Source organism: Schistocerca americana, chromosome 5, assembly GCF_021461395.2.
Source record: "Schistocerca americana isolate TAMUIC-IGC-003095 chromosome 5, iqSchAmer2.1, whole genome shotgun sequence".
NCBI classification, from domain to species: domain Eukaryota; kingdom Metazoa; phylum Arthropoda; class Insecta; order Orthoptera; family Acrididae; genus Schistocerca; species Schistocerca americana.
Genome location: NC_060123.1, coordinates 250228547 through 250240731, shown reverse-complemented (window position 1 = coordinate 250240731; position 12185 = coordinate 250228547). Strand labels below are relative to the sequence as shown.

Below are 12185 nucleotides of genomic sequence, written 5' to 3'. Positions count from 1 at the left end.
TTGTCAATAAAATGGCAATTTTGTCACAGATGACGGAAGACTTGGAAAGGGGTTGAGAGTACTGAGCAGTGCCTTGAAATGAAGTTTTAAAGTGAACATCAACAAAAGTAAACCAAGGTAATGGAATGCACTCATTAAATGAGTCAACTGTACCAGGAAATGTGACACTAAAAGTTGTAGCTGAGTTTTGCTATTTAGATAGCAAAATAAAAGGGTTAACCAGGAGAAACTATTGTAGAGAACTGCATGAAGCCAGTCTTCAGACTAAAGACTACAAAAACAACAAAAACCAAACAAACTGTGTCATTACCTGCATCATTCACTCTTTATCTGAGTCATGTACATGTTCTGAGTGCCATGCTGTTATCACAATATTTATTTAGGTTGTTTTACATATGGAAAAAACAATGAGTTATGCAGAAAATGACTATTACTAGTGCATTATCTTATCAGTTCAGCCATTGAAGAAACAGCCCATCGCATACAAAATAATCAGTTTCACAATGCTACAACACTCAAGTGAAAATTAATAGCCACAAGGAAACTCAGAGGATCAGTTAAGACTTACACCAGCCAAAGCATTATAACCACTATCTCCTGATGGAATGATCATGTGTATGTTATGCCAAACACATGTATTGTGGTTGTAAATTTGATTAACATTGTGTAAAGACACGAGAGGAATCTGCTGTTCAACTGACTGAAAAAGAGCAAACTATAATGGTCTGGCAGCTGTAAATGATTATCATTCCGTCCCATTGGATGTTCTTCTCTTATCAACATTAGTGCTTACCTAAAGAGAATAATTAACAGTGAAATCACAGAAGAATGTGATTGTCTGGGGCTTTCCTGCTCTTAAAGTTAATATGGTACTGTCACACACACACACACACACACACACACACACACACACACACAAAACTGCACATGAAACTATGATCTTTTACACCTGAGGAATGACAGATAAAAACAGATACAGCAGTTCATCAAGTAATAATTGTAAAAAATTATGTTATGATTTATTTAAATAATATTTATGTATATAGTATGGTATTTACATTACTAATTCTATTGAATTTTTTCAATATTATCATGTGTGAAGTGACTTATAGTCATTTGACCACAGCTGATAGTTACATAACAGCTAATGTGTGCAAGAAGGTGGAACTCCTTTATTGAGATGATATACAAAGAATATTATCCAGGAAAAAAGGTTTGAACTAATTTCAAAGTAAAAGGCAGCCAATGTAATGTTTAACATATATTACAGGCACTCAAGCTGACTCAACTATATGTGTAAGTATGTCAGTGCTATTGCTTTATGTAATACATAGTGATCCACACTACGGGCATAGATGTGAAGATGGAGAGTAGTACCTGCAAGGATATCCTCACAGTTGGACCAGATACGAATTACTACATCAACACGAGTATCTACAGCCCCTACCACCAGAAGGACAGGTAGCAGAGCCCACAATATTCAGGGAGGATCGCATGGGCCAGTCAATGTCTCTGCCACCAAGGATACACTGGCTGACACGCAAAACTCCATCAAAAAGCTGTGTGTACTCAAATGGCCTTTATAGTTACTGCACCTTAATAATTACCATTGCTACAGACTGACTTATTTTTGTGTCATGTGGAGTTATATCCAATGTCCAACAATGACTTGGCTGACCTTTCACATGTACTGCTTGTTGTGTTTGTGATTGTCTTTTCAGAAAAAATCCTTTAATTGTTATTAACTACTTCTCATTTCAAAGAGAAGCAGTTCATAACAACTGTGGTGATGTGCTCTGAACATTTCATGTGAACCAGCAACCTGCAAAATGGACACTACAGTGGAAGAGATTTTGAAACAGCAGCAACAGCAGGCTGCAGCTGAAGTATGCCACCAACAACAAATGGAAGCATTACAACTACAAACCAGCACATCTACATGTGACGCTGAATGGCCGGAAAGCACAAGGTACTCCAGCATTGTCTCTATTCAGTGCATAATAAGGTACATGGGAGCTGCATCTGCAGATACTACAGCAACACTTGGAAGCTTTTGATGTAACAGATACTTCTATGCTGTGTCCACCTTTTTTGCTGTGGTTTTCCAAGAAAGTAGTGAAATTGCTCAAGAATTTGTGCCCCATAATGGACAACGAGAAGTTGATACAAACATCTGTCATAAAATTTAAGCTAGGATTCAGGCAGAGTCAGAAGAGACCCAACAAATCAGATCAAGAGCGATTTACCAATCTTAAATGCCTGAGTCATCATAGTAAAAATTTTGTGTGTGTGTGTTGGGGGTCGGGGGGGGGGGGGGGGGGGGGGGGGAGAGAGAACAGTTTTGTTAAAATAATACTGGATAGTCCACAGCAGAATTCTTCTTTGGAATTAATTAACATGACACACACACACATACAGGCTACAATATCTCTGTTGATGGCATCATCCTCAAGCTGTAACCCAACTGTGTGTGTGTGAAAGTATATTGTGTAGGTGTTAATATGGATCCTTCTCACCAACACAAGGTTTTCATTGCACAGGTGGGAACTTTCCCAACAGTATATCCTACGCTTCCATAACCCTCCTGGCCCCAACCTTTTTTTTAGTCTTAGTCCTCTCCCATCCAGCCCCTTCTCTGTTCCCATTCCAGCACTGCACAGCCCTCATTCCTCCATCGCACACAGCCTTTTTACCCCTCTACTTTTCTGCTATCCCCTCCCGTTCCTCACCTCTCCGCTCCGTCCCTCTAACCTCTCAGGTGCACACAGCTGCCCTACCCTCTTTCCCCCTCGTCCCTCCGCACTTCCCAACAGCTGGTCACTGTCTGCTATGCCTGCTGTACTATCCTTCCTCCTCCCTGCCCCAGCCTCCCCCTCACCCTCACCCAGTGGCCACTCCCATCATGCACCGGTGCTGGTGCTGGCAGTGTGGCCTCAGTTGCCTGAGAGTGCAGTCATGTGTGTGTATGTGTTACTTTTGCGCGCACGCGCGCGTGTGTGTGTGTGTGTGTGTGTGTGTGTGTGTGTGTTTGCCGTCTAATTCTGAAGCTATCTGTGACTCAGCATCTCCACTATATGGTGAGTAGCCACTTTCCTTTTCACAATATTGTTACATAGTATGACTTATCTTAGTAGACGGATTGAAAAAGTGTGACTTACAACTTTAGTATTTACAGATATAGAGAAAGATTTGACAACATGGAGAGGAATATACGCTTTGAAAATCTGAAGTTACTGGGGATAAAGTACATGGACCAAAAGGTTAACAACAAATTCTATAGAAACCAGAATGTAGTTACGAGAGTTGAATGGCATTAAACGGAGGCAGTTGTTTAGAAAGTTAGAGACAGGGTAGTAGCCTCTCCCCAGAGTTATTTCAGTCTACACAATGAGCAGACATGAAAAGAAAACAAGGAAACATTTGGAAAGAGAAAGTACAAGCAGACAAAATAAAAACTTTGTTTGCCAATTATATGGTAATTCTGTCAGACAACGGTTTAAATTAGAAAATCAGTTGAATGGTATCGCTAGTGTGGAGATCAGGTGAACATCAACAAAAGAAAGGCAAGAAAAATGGAATGTACTTGAATTAAACCAGGTGGTGATGTGGGAATTGGATTGGAAAAGTGACACTGAAATCAGCAGATGAGTTTTACTATTTGGGCAGCAAACTAACTGACTGTGTGAAGAGGATGAAAAGGGCAAACTTACAACAGCTTTTCCAGAAAAGAAAAATATTGAATACATAATATAAATCTAAGTATTTGGAAGAATATATCTAAAAACAAAGGTGATGTGACTTACCGAACGAAAGCGCTGGCAGGTCGATAGACACACAAACAAACACAAACACACACACAAAATTCAAGCTTTCGCAACAAACTGTTGCCTCATCAGGAAAGAGGGAAGGAGAGGGAAAGACAAAAGGATGTTGGTTTTAAGGGAGAGGGTAAGGAGTGATTCCAATCCCGGGAGCGGAAAGACTTACCTTAGGGGGAAAAAAGGACGGGTATACACTCGCACACACACACATATCCATCCACACATATACAGACACAAGCAGACATTGTGAGATGTCTGCTTGTGTCTGTATATGTGTGGATGGATATGTGTGTGTGTGTGTGTGTGTGTGTGTGTGTGTGTGTGTGTGTGTGATGTGCGCGCGCGAGTGTATACCCGTCCTTTTTTCCCCCTAAGGTAAGTCTTTCCGCTCCCGGGATTGGAATGACTCCTTATCCTCTCCCTTAAAACCCACATCCTTTCGTCTTTCCCTCTCCTTCCCTCTTTCCTGATGAGGCAACAGTTTGTTGCGAAAGCTTGAATTTTGTGTGTGTGTTTGTGTGTCTATCGACCTGCCAGCGCTTTCGTTCGGTAAGTCACATCACCTTTGTTTTTAGACATATTTTTCCCACGTGGAATGTTTCCCTCTATTATATTGATATAAGTATTTGGAAGTATTTTCTGAAAATCTTTGTCTAGAGTGTAGTCTTGTACAGAAGTGAAATGGATATGATAAACAGTTCAGACAGAGAGAAGAGAATACAGCTTTTTGAAATGTGGTGCTACAGATGAATAATGAAAATTAGGTGGATATATTGGATAACTAATGAACAGGTATTCAAACAACTGGGCTGAGGAAAGAATGTTATGGTACAACATGTCTAAAAACAAAGGATCGCTCAAAAGGACACAGTCAGTTTGGTTATGGTTATGCAGTGACATACTCTGTGTGTGTGTGTGTGTGTGTGTGTGTGTGTGTGTGTGTGCGCGCGCGCACACACGTCAGTGGGGGGAGAAAGGGGGGGGGGGGGGGGGAGGCTGTTCACTGGGTGTCTTAAAATTGTAGAGGGATACCAAAACATGAATGACTACAGCAAGCAGGCTCAAGTGGACGTAGGTTGCTATACTTATGCAGAGATGAATAGGCTTGCACAGTATAGATTAGCATGGTGTGGCACATCAAACCACTCTCTGGACTGAAAAGGACAACAATAACAACAACAACAATAAAATTCTAGAAATAAAATCTTCTTACTGAATCATTCATTCAGTAATTTAGCTACAGTGCTTAGACAGCCAGAGTAATTTTACATTTTGCTACCCTAACTAATGACTGAAACGTCTATGCACCAAACCCGAGCTGACACATTCTCTACAGAGCACTTCACGTAAATGGTTTGCTAATCTAATGCCTGAATTCATGAACATGAGTTTGCGGATTAGATTAATACAGGCTGTATAAATGACACAATAAAGTTAACATAGGTAAAAACTCTCCACACACAAACAGTTATATAAATTCAACAGTATAAAATTTTGATGCTGCTGTTCAAATATCTTTTTATACGCATATTCAACACTAATGTTACTCTGGTAACATTGGATTCAGAAATTTTTGATCAACATACTACAGTGAATAGCCCATTTAATATAAAAATTACACACATGAATAAGAAATAAGACAGTGGTTACCTTTTCCTTTGGGTACCTTGGTCTCTGGGATGGGTTTGGCACTTCAAAAACTGCAAGACGACAGTGAAAGCCATCTGTAGCCTTTGACTTGTAGTCATTATGTGAGTTTCCAATCTAGTTCCATGAACTGGAGAGTATTTTCCACCCCTCTGAACTGTAAATAAAAAAGGTAGCATAGTATTTCACTAATTCATATTACAGATTTTAAATCCTATGGAACTAAGGAGCAAGAATGAAAAATGGAAGAGATGAAAGGATGAGGGCAGGAGGTCCATCTGGGTAACTAGGCTACCACTCGATTATGAACCACACTATATGCCAACTAAAATTATTTTGTGATTGATGTTTCAGCATATTAAGTGGTAGGGACGAACCGCCATCCAGTCACAGTTTATGCGTGAGCGCCAGTTGCTGTATTGCCTGTTTTGTAGGTACGTACAGTGCATTGTGAACTGTAGTGGGCGTGTGCTGTCAACTCCCCCCCACCCCCCCCCCCCCTTTCCACTGTCTTGCCACTGCAATCTGTCAATCATATAGTAATTTTGATCGGAGTATACCATCTGCCTTCAAAGATTTAGGGAAATCATTGAAACCTACATCTGGCTGGCCAGAGAGGGATTTCAACGCTGCTTCTTCCAAATGCGAGTTTGGGGCTCTTCCGCACTACCTTACCCAGTTTGTGAATGAATGAATCCATATACTCAACATGATTGCTCTACAAGCTCCAAATAAACTGTCAACAGCAAGCAATTGCTGGTAGGTTACCAAGCATGTGTGCTGTTTTTCGCATATTTTCCTTCTAAGAGGAGTTAAATAATCTGAACTACAAAATATGGTAGGTTCTACGGACCTCAGTGATGGTCTTGAATGTGTCAAAACTACGTGCGGAACTATTCGTACTGATTATTAAGAAAAAAAGTACTGTAATTAACAAGCATTGGCTGTTGGTCTTAAACCTCACTGACAACGGGACTTTATCAACTGACACTCTACCTTTATTTAAATTCTATATTTATCGTCAAATGTTAATGTTAATTCACAAATACTGAATCATAACTTTTCGTATAAATAACATTTTTAATTACTAATACATGAAAATGAAATAAGTTTACAGACAAGTGAAATGCCTAATTGTGATATGAAAAAATTATAAACATCAATAACCCGTTTTAATCTTTAGATATAAAAAAGTGTATTATTTTTATTTGATGTATCTCATTTTTGTAAAATTTGTTTTGAACATACTCATTTTCATGCAACTGGTAGCTGAATACATTATTATTCAGCATTTGTTAATTAAATGCCAGTTACAGAATCTCAGATAGTAAACTGAAATTTAAAAAAAAAAATGTTACTTACATGTAATTGGTCAGATGTCTACTGTTTGTAGACCACACATGAAGACAAAAATCAAAATATTGGAAAAATGCTGAGGCGTGTTCCAGACAGAGTTGTCAAGCCACTTATGATGAGCATGAACTGTCTGCACCTGTCAGTAATGTTTAAATTAACCCGATGCTTTCTATAATACCTATTCACATACATGTTTTAATTGTAACTGGTAATTTGTAGCTTTACAGTGTGCAACATTGTTGCTTTTAATTAACGCTTATTCTAATACAGAGATATGTAAACAGGAAGAATAAGGTGCCGCGGTCAACAATGCCTATATAAGACAGTTCAAGCATCTGGCACAATTGTTCGATCAGTTACTGCTGCTACAATGGCAAGTTATCAAGATTTAAGTGAGTTTGAATGTGGTGTTACAGTCGGCACACAAGCAATGGGACACAGCATCTTCGAGGCAGTGATGAAGTGGGGATTTTCCCTTACGACCATTACACGAGTGCACCGTGAACAACAGGAATCCAGTAAAACATCAAAACTCTGACATTACTGCGGCTGGAAAAAGATCCTGCAAGAAAGGGACCAATGAAGACTGAAGAGAATCATTTGATGTGACAGAAGTGCAACCCTTCCACAAATTGCTGCAGATTTCAATTCTGGGCCATCAACAAGTGTCAGTGTGCGAACCACTCAATGAAACATCATCCATATGGGCTTTCGGAGCCAATGGCCCACTCGTGAACCCTTGATGACTGCACAACACGAAGCTCACGCCTCGCCTGGGCCAGTCAACACCAATATTGGACTGTTGATGACTGGAAACATGTTGCCTGATTGGATGAGCCTCATTTCAAATTATATTGAGCAGATGGATGTGAATGGGTATGGAATCAACCTCATGAATCCATGGATCCTGCATGTCAGCAGCAGATTGTTCAAGCTGATGGAGACACTGTTATGCTGTGGGGCATGTGCAGTTGGAGTGATGTGGGATCCCTGATACATCTAGATACAACTCTGACAGGTGACATGTACTTAAGCATCCTGTCTGATAACCTGCATCCACTCACGTCCATTGTGCTACGTGACAGATTTGGGCAGTTCCAGCAGGACAATGCGACACTCCGCACTTCAAGAATTAGAATTGCTACCGAGTGGCTCCAGGAACACTTTTCTGAGTTTTAACACTTCCACTGAACACCAAACTACCCAGCGATGAACACCACTGAGCATATCTGGGATGCCTTGCAACATGCTGTTCAGAAGAGATCTCCACCCCCTCGTACTCTTACGGATTTATGGACAGCCCTGCAGGATTCATGGTGGCAGTTCCCTCCAGCACTACTTCAGACATTAGTCGAGTCCATGCCACGTTGTGCTGTGGCACTTCTGCGTGCTTGCGGAGGCCCTACACAATATTAGATAGGTGTATCAGTTTCCTTGGCTCTTCAGTGTAGTTTTGTTCAGTGAAGACGCAGCTAATTTGTCTGCATGTCTCTGGAAATGTGGATTGGTACAAGCTACGTCCAGCCACTGCAGACTGCAACATGGCTTCATGCTTTTATATGAAAGTTGTCAAAAGTTTGACTGATATACAAAGTGGTCAGAAACAGTCTGAAAAGCTTGTAAGAGTCTTGCAGGGGAAGTTGTGTTGAGAATTAATTGTTCAGTTCCAAAAAAGACGCATTCCACCTTTTAACTGGTAATGAGCATTTGAACAAATTGTAACTCACGGACCCACAGATGTCTGTGCACCGCTACATTTTAGCATGTGCAAGAACCTGAATTTGTGAACGCAACAACCTGGTTGGCTAATTTCAATGCTAAATAACTCGTAAATGGTGTAACACTCTTAAAAGCTTCTCAGATTGTTTGTGACCACTCTGTATATTGGGTACTATAACCATCACGAAATATTTGGCCTAAGAATCCACACCCAATATGGTACCTTTTATGAACCAGTTCTATCCTGCGACATTCACCGGTTATGTAACGTCGTTGCATGGGAATCTCAGAATATCAATATGCCCAAGACATCACTAACATGCCTTTCATGCACAGGCAATATTTTAGTCAGTTCCTGCATGGAAACTAACAGCAAAATACCATTATCATCACTATGCACTAAGGTGCATAGCTATCGATATGTCATGGTATGTGATTTATATTAAAATGATGAGATTCAGCTTTGCAGTTCAGTATGCAGATAGTTTATACTCATGTGTTAAACAGGTTTCGCAATGCTGACTGATATCAACGCATTACATCAGACTTTGTAACTAGGATTTAGCTTTTTGTTTAAAATTACATGGTTGATTATGTTTGTTTGTTTTGACTTAGTAAGTAAATGCTTGATAATGACCACGAGAGTGAAATTGGCCAACAGCAAATAAAAGTACTACATAAAGTTACAGGCTCAGCAGAAACATGTCTTCAATGAACTTGAATCTTTTCAGTTGATGAAAATGCTTTGCTCTTAACAATGCTCAGGAACTTTCTAATTTTTGGAGGCTTTTTTTGTGAATTTCATCATACTGCTTTAAAAAGATTTACGACCAGGCACTGATCTCTTTAAGTATGAAGAAAACCAAAGATCTCCTTGTGATAGCTGAAAGAAGATGCTTCAATTTATGAAGCAGTGGTTGTAATATTAACTAGATCCTCTTTTCTGAAAATGATGGAACTGAAGACTGATTTATCAGTTCTGAGTTTTAGTTGTTAAATACAGAAACAGAATACATATTCACTTCTGCTGCAAGCCTGTGTTGAGCAATTTCGACGAGAAATAAGAACTTCAATTTTGGCACAAGCATAATATGTGGTTACAAAGCTTAATAATGAGTAAGGTTTTCAACAAATACGGGTAATTTTTAGCTTTTCTCAAATGGTAAATCTGAGTTAGCTAGATGAGAATGGAGATGGTCCTCCTTGCCCATTCTGCCACCAGAAACACAACATTATCTTTTGTAAATGGGCACTATCCTTTGGTTGTGGGAGATTCATCTGTTAGGGCTCAGTCATTAATTTCTTTTTAAGAAGTTAAAATAAATGCAACATGTCTTATTACAAAAAAGAGGATATGGCTACTCACTTAGTTTTGTTGCTTTAAATTAGAGCCTGCAGCAGTTCTTCACTCAACTTTTAAACCCTGCCCACAGATTGCAAATGTTGCAATATAGGTTAAATGCCAATTATCGGGTACAATCACCATCATGGATTAAACTATTTAAACCTTCTTCACCAAAGACTGGAGGTGTTGAATGTGGAGAATCATTCCTGTCAAAATGATCCTCCTTAAAATCATGAACAAATTTTCTGATACAATTTCTTTGATGGCACTCATCAGATACACAGCACAAATGTTTCCAGCCCCCATTATCCTCTATTAAAATCCAAATTAAACAATATATCACAAATGTTTGACTTTTTCTACTTGACACTCAATTTTCTAATGTTCAAAAAAATGTTCATAAAGTTCAAACAAGTGAAGTTCAACATATAACTGCAAGTACAATATTATGAAAAGGAAAGTTGCTACTTACCATACAGCAGAGATGCTGAGTCGCAGATAGGCACAACAAAAAGACTGTCAGAAATAAAACTTTCGCCTCCCCCCCCCCCCCCCCCCCCCCCACACACACACACATAAAGCTTTATTTGTGACAGTCTTTTTGTTTGTACCTATCTGCAACTCAGCATCTCCACTATATGGTGAATAGCAACTTTCCTTTTCATAATATTGTTACATTCCATCCTGGATTTTCCAAATACAGTATTAGAATTTCAAGTAAAAACTGACAACTGATAAATACCGCTGAATGGTGTTTGTTTGGTTTATCATACATACTACATGTGGAAACACATGCTACAATAATAAATAATCGCACTTGCCAAAGGAAGTGCAGTTATGCTCGCTGTAAATCAGAGGTAAAAGTACAATGTGTCATGATCACACGGACAGACACCGGTCACTCTCGCACAGAATCCGGTGGCTGGCTGCCAGTGGCATCATCTGTTGCACCAGAAATAGTTCTGAGCTGGTCAGACAGCCACGACTTCTTTTGCTTCAATGTTTTTATGTGACTTTGCTACTACTGGCAGGTTAAATAAGTTCCATTTGTGTTTCTGTCAGAAAGTCGCATTTAGCATAGATGCAATTTCATCTCAAACCATAAATCATGATCATGAATTTCTCTAGAAAAAAGGTGTGTTACAACTCATATAATATGTTTTAAGAAATAAAATATTTTCATTTTATTTTGGTTTCTATAAATGCGGCAGTCACACATACTTATGGGCTTTCATTTAATTCACAAATTTTCTTCATAATTTTGTTTCCTTATTTGGAAAGTCACAGAATGCTAACTTCCTTCTTATATTGCCAGAAACAACTGAATTATAAGCAATACCTTCTCTGCTCCGGCTATATATATTATGTAGATATTTATCGCTAAAAATTAAAAAAAAAAAAAAATAATTATATATATATATATATATCACATTTTTATGAGTTCTTATGAATTATCTACTCGAAAACCCCAATAACAAAACTTATGAAAACTGCAGAATATATTGTTTGTTTAATGTGTTAGTAGTTACTGCAAGCAAAGTGCGCAATATTTTTCTCTGTAAAGTGCTAAATTTTTAACATTCTGAATATTCCGCATCCTTGAATTTCTAGTGAAAAATAATGCATGTTGGCAACACTGTTTCCAGTCTCCTGTTTACAAAAAATGAGTGAGAAATTGGAGACGAATAATTCTGCATAGAGTTTTGTTTTTGGTTTGAACTTTTGTTAGAAACAATGTCACTGGGAAAATACAGCAGTGAATGGGTGAGGTGTGCGGACTATGAGAAAAAGACACAAGAAGGTGATGTTTAAGAAAAGTGAAAAAACACTTCACAATTGTTGGAAATCTTTCAGAGGTATTGCAGAAATATCTCGGTCCTCAAGTAATTGTCTTACTATCACATCCACTGTGCAGGGATTGCTATATTCACTACAACAAGAAATTTAGTGATAACCCATCTGAAACTGGGTATGAAATTGTTGATGCAATGAGCCTTGGCAGCTACCTACACTGAGAAGGTACAATTACTGACACAGATACCACATAGCTACTCCAAGCAGCAAATACAGAAATACATACCCACTTCCTCACATTATCTAATTTCAAAAGTTCATAAAATAAAGAATGAAAAAGATATTTGGGTATGGTTAGATGCCTACTGCGGGCATCCATTGCAAGATGATACACTTAATGCTGCTCTGCAATATTACCTGTGTCATGACAAAGGTCGTAACAGGCATGGTCCTGATCAGGATGATGATAACTCTGTTGGTGAAAACGATGAAAAAAGTAACAA

The 12185-nt window shown here is 38.9% G+C and overlaps 1 protein-coding gene across 1 annotated transcript in view; it reads right to left on the bottom strand.

The window, feature by feature from the left end:
* LOC124616100 overlaps positions 1-5606 on the bottom strand; it is a 131660-nt gene extending 126054 nt beyond the window's left edge. Inside the window, exon 1 of the mRNA XM_047144360.1 lies at positions 5472-5606. The gene's annotated coding sequence lies outside the window, so the exon portion shown is untranslated. The remainder of the gene's footprint in view (positions 1-5471) is intronic.
* Between the last annotated feature and the right edge of the window lie 6579 nt (positions 5607-12185).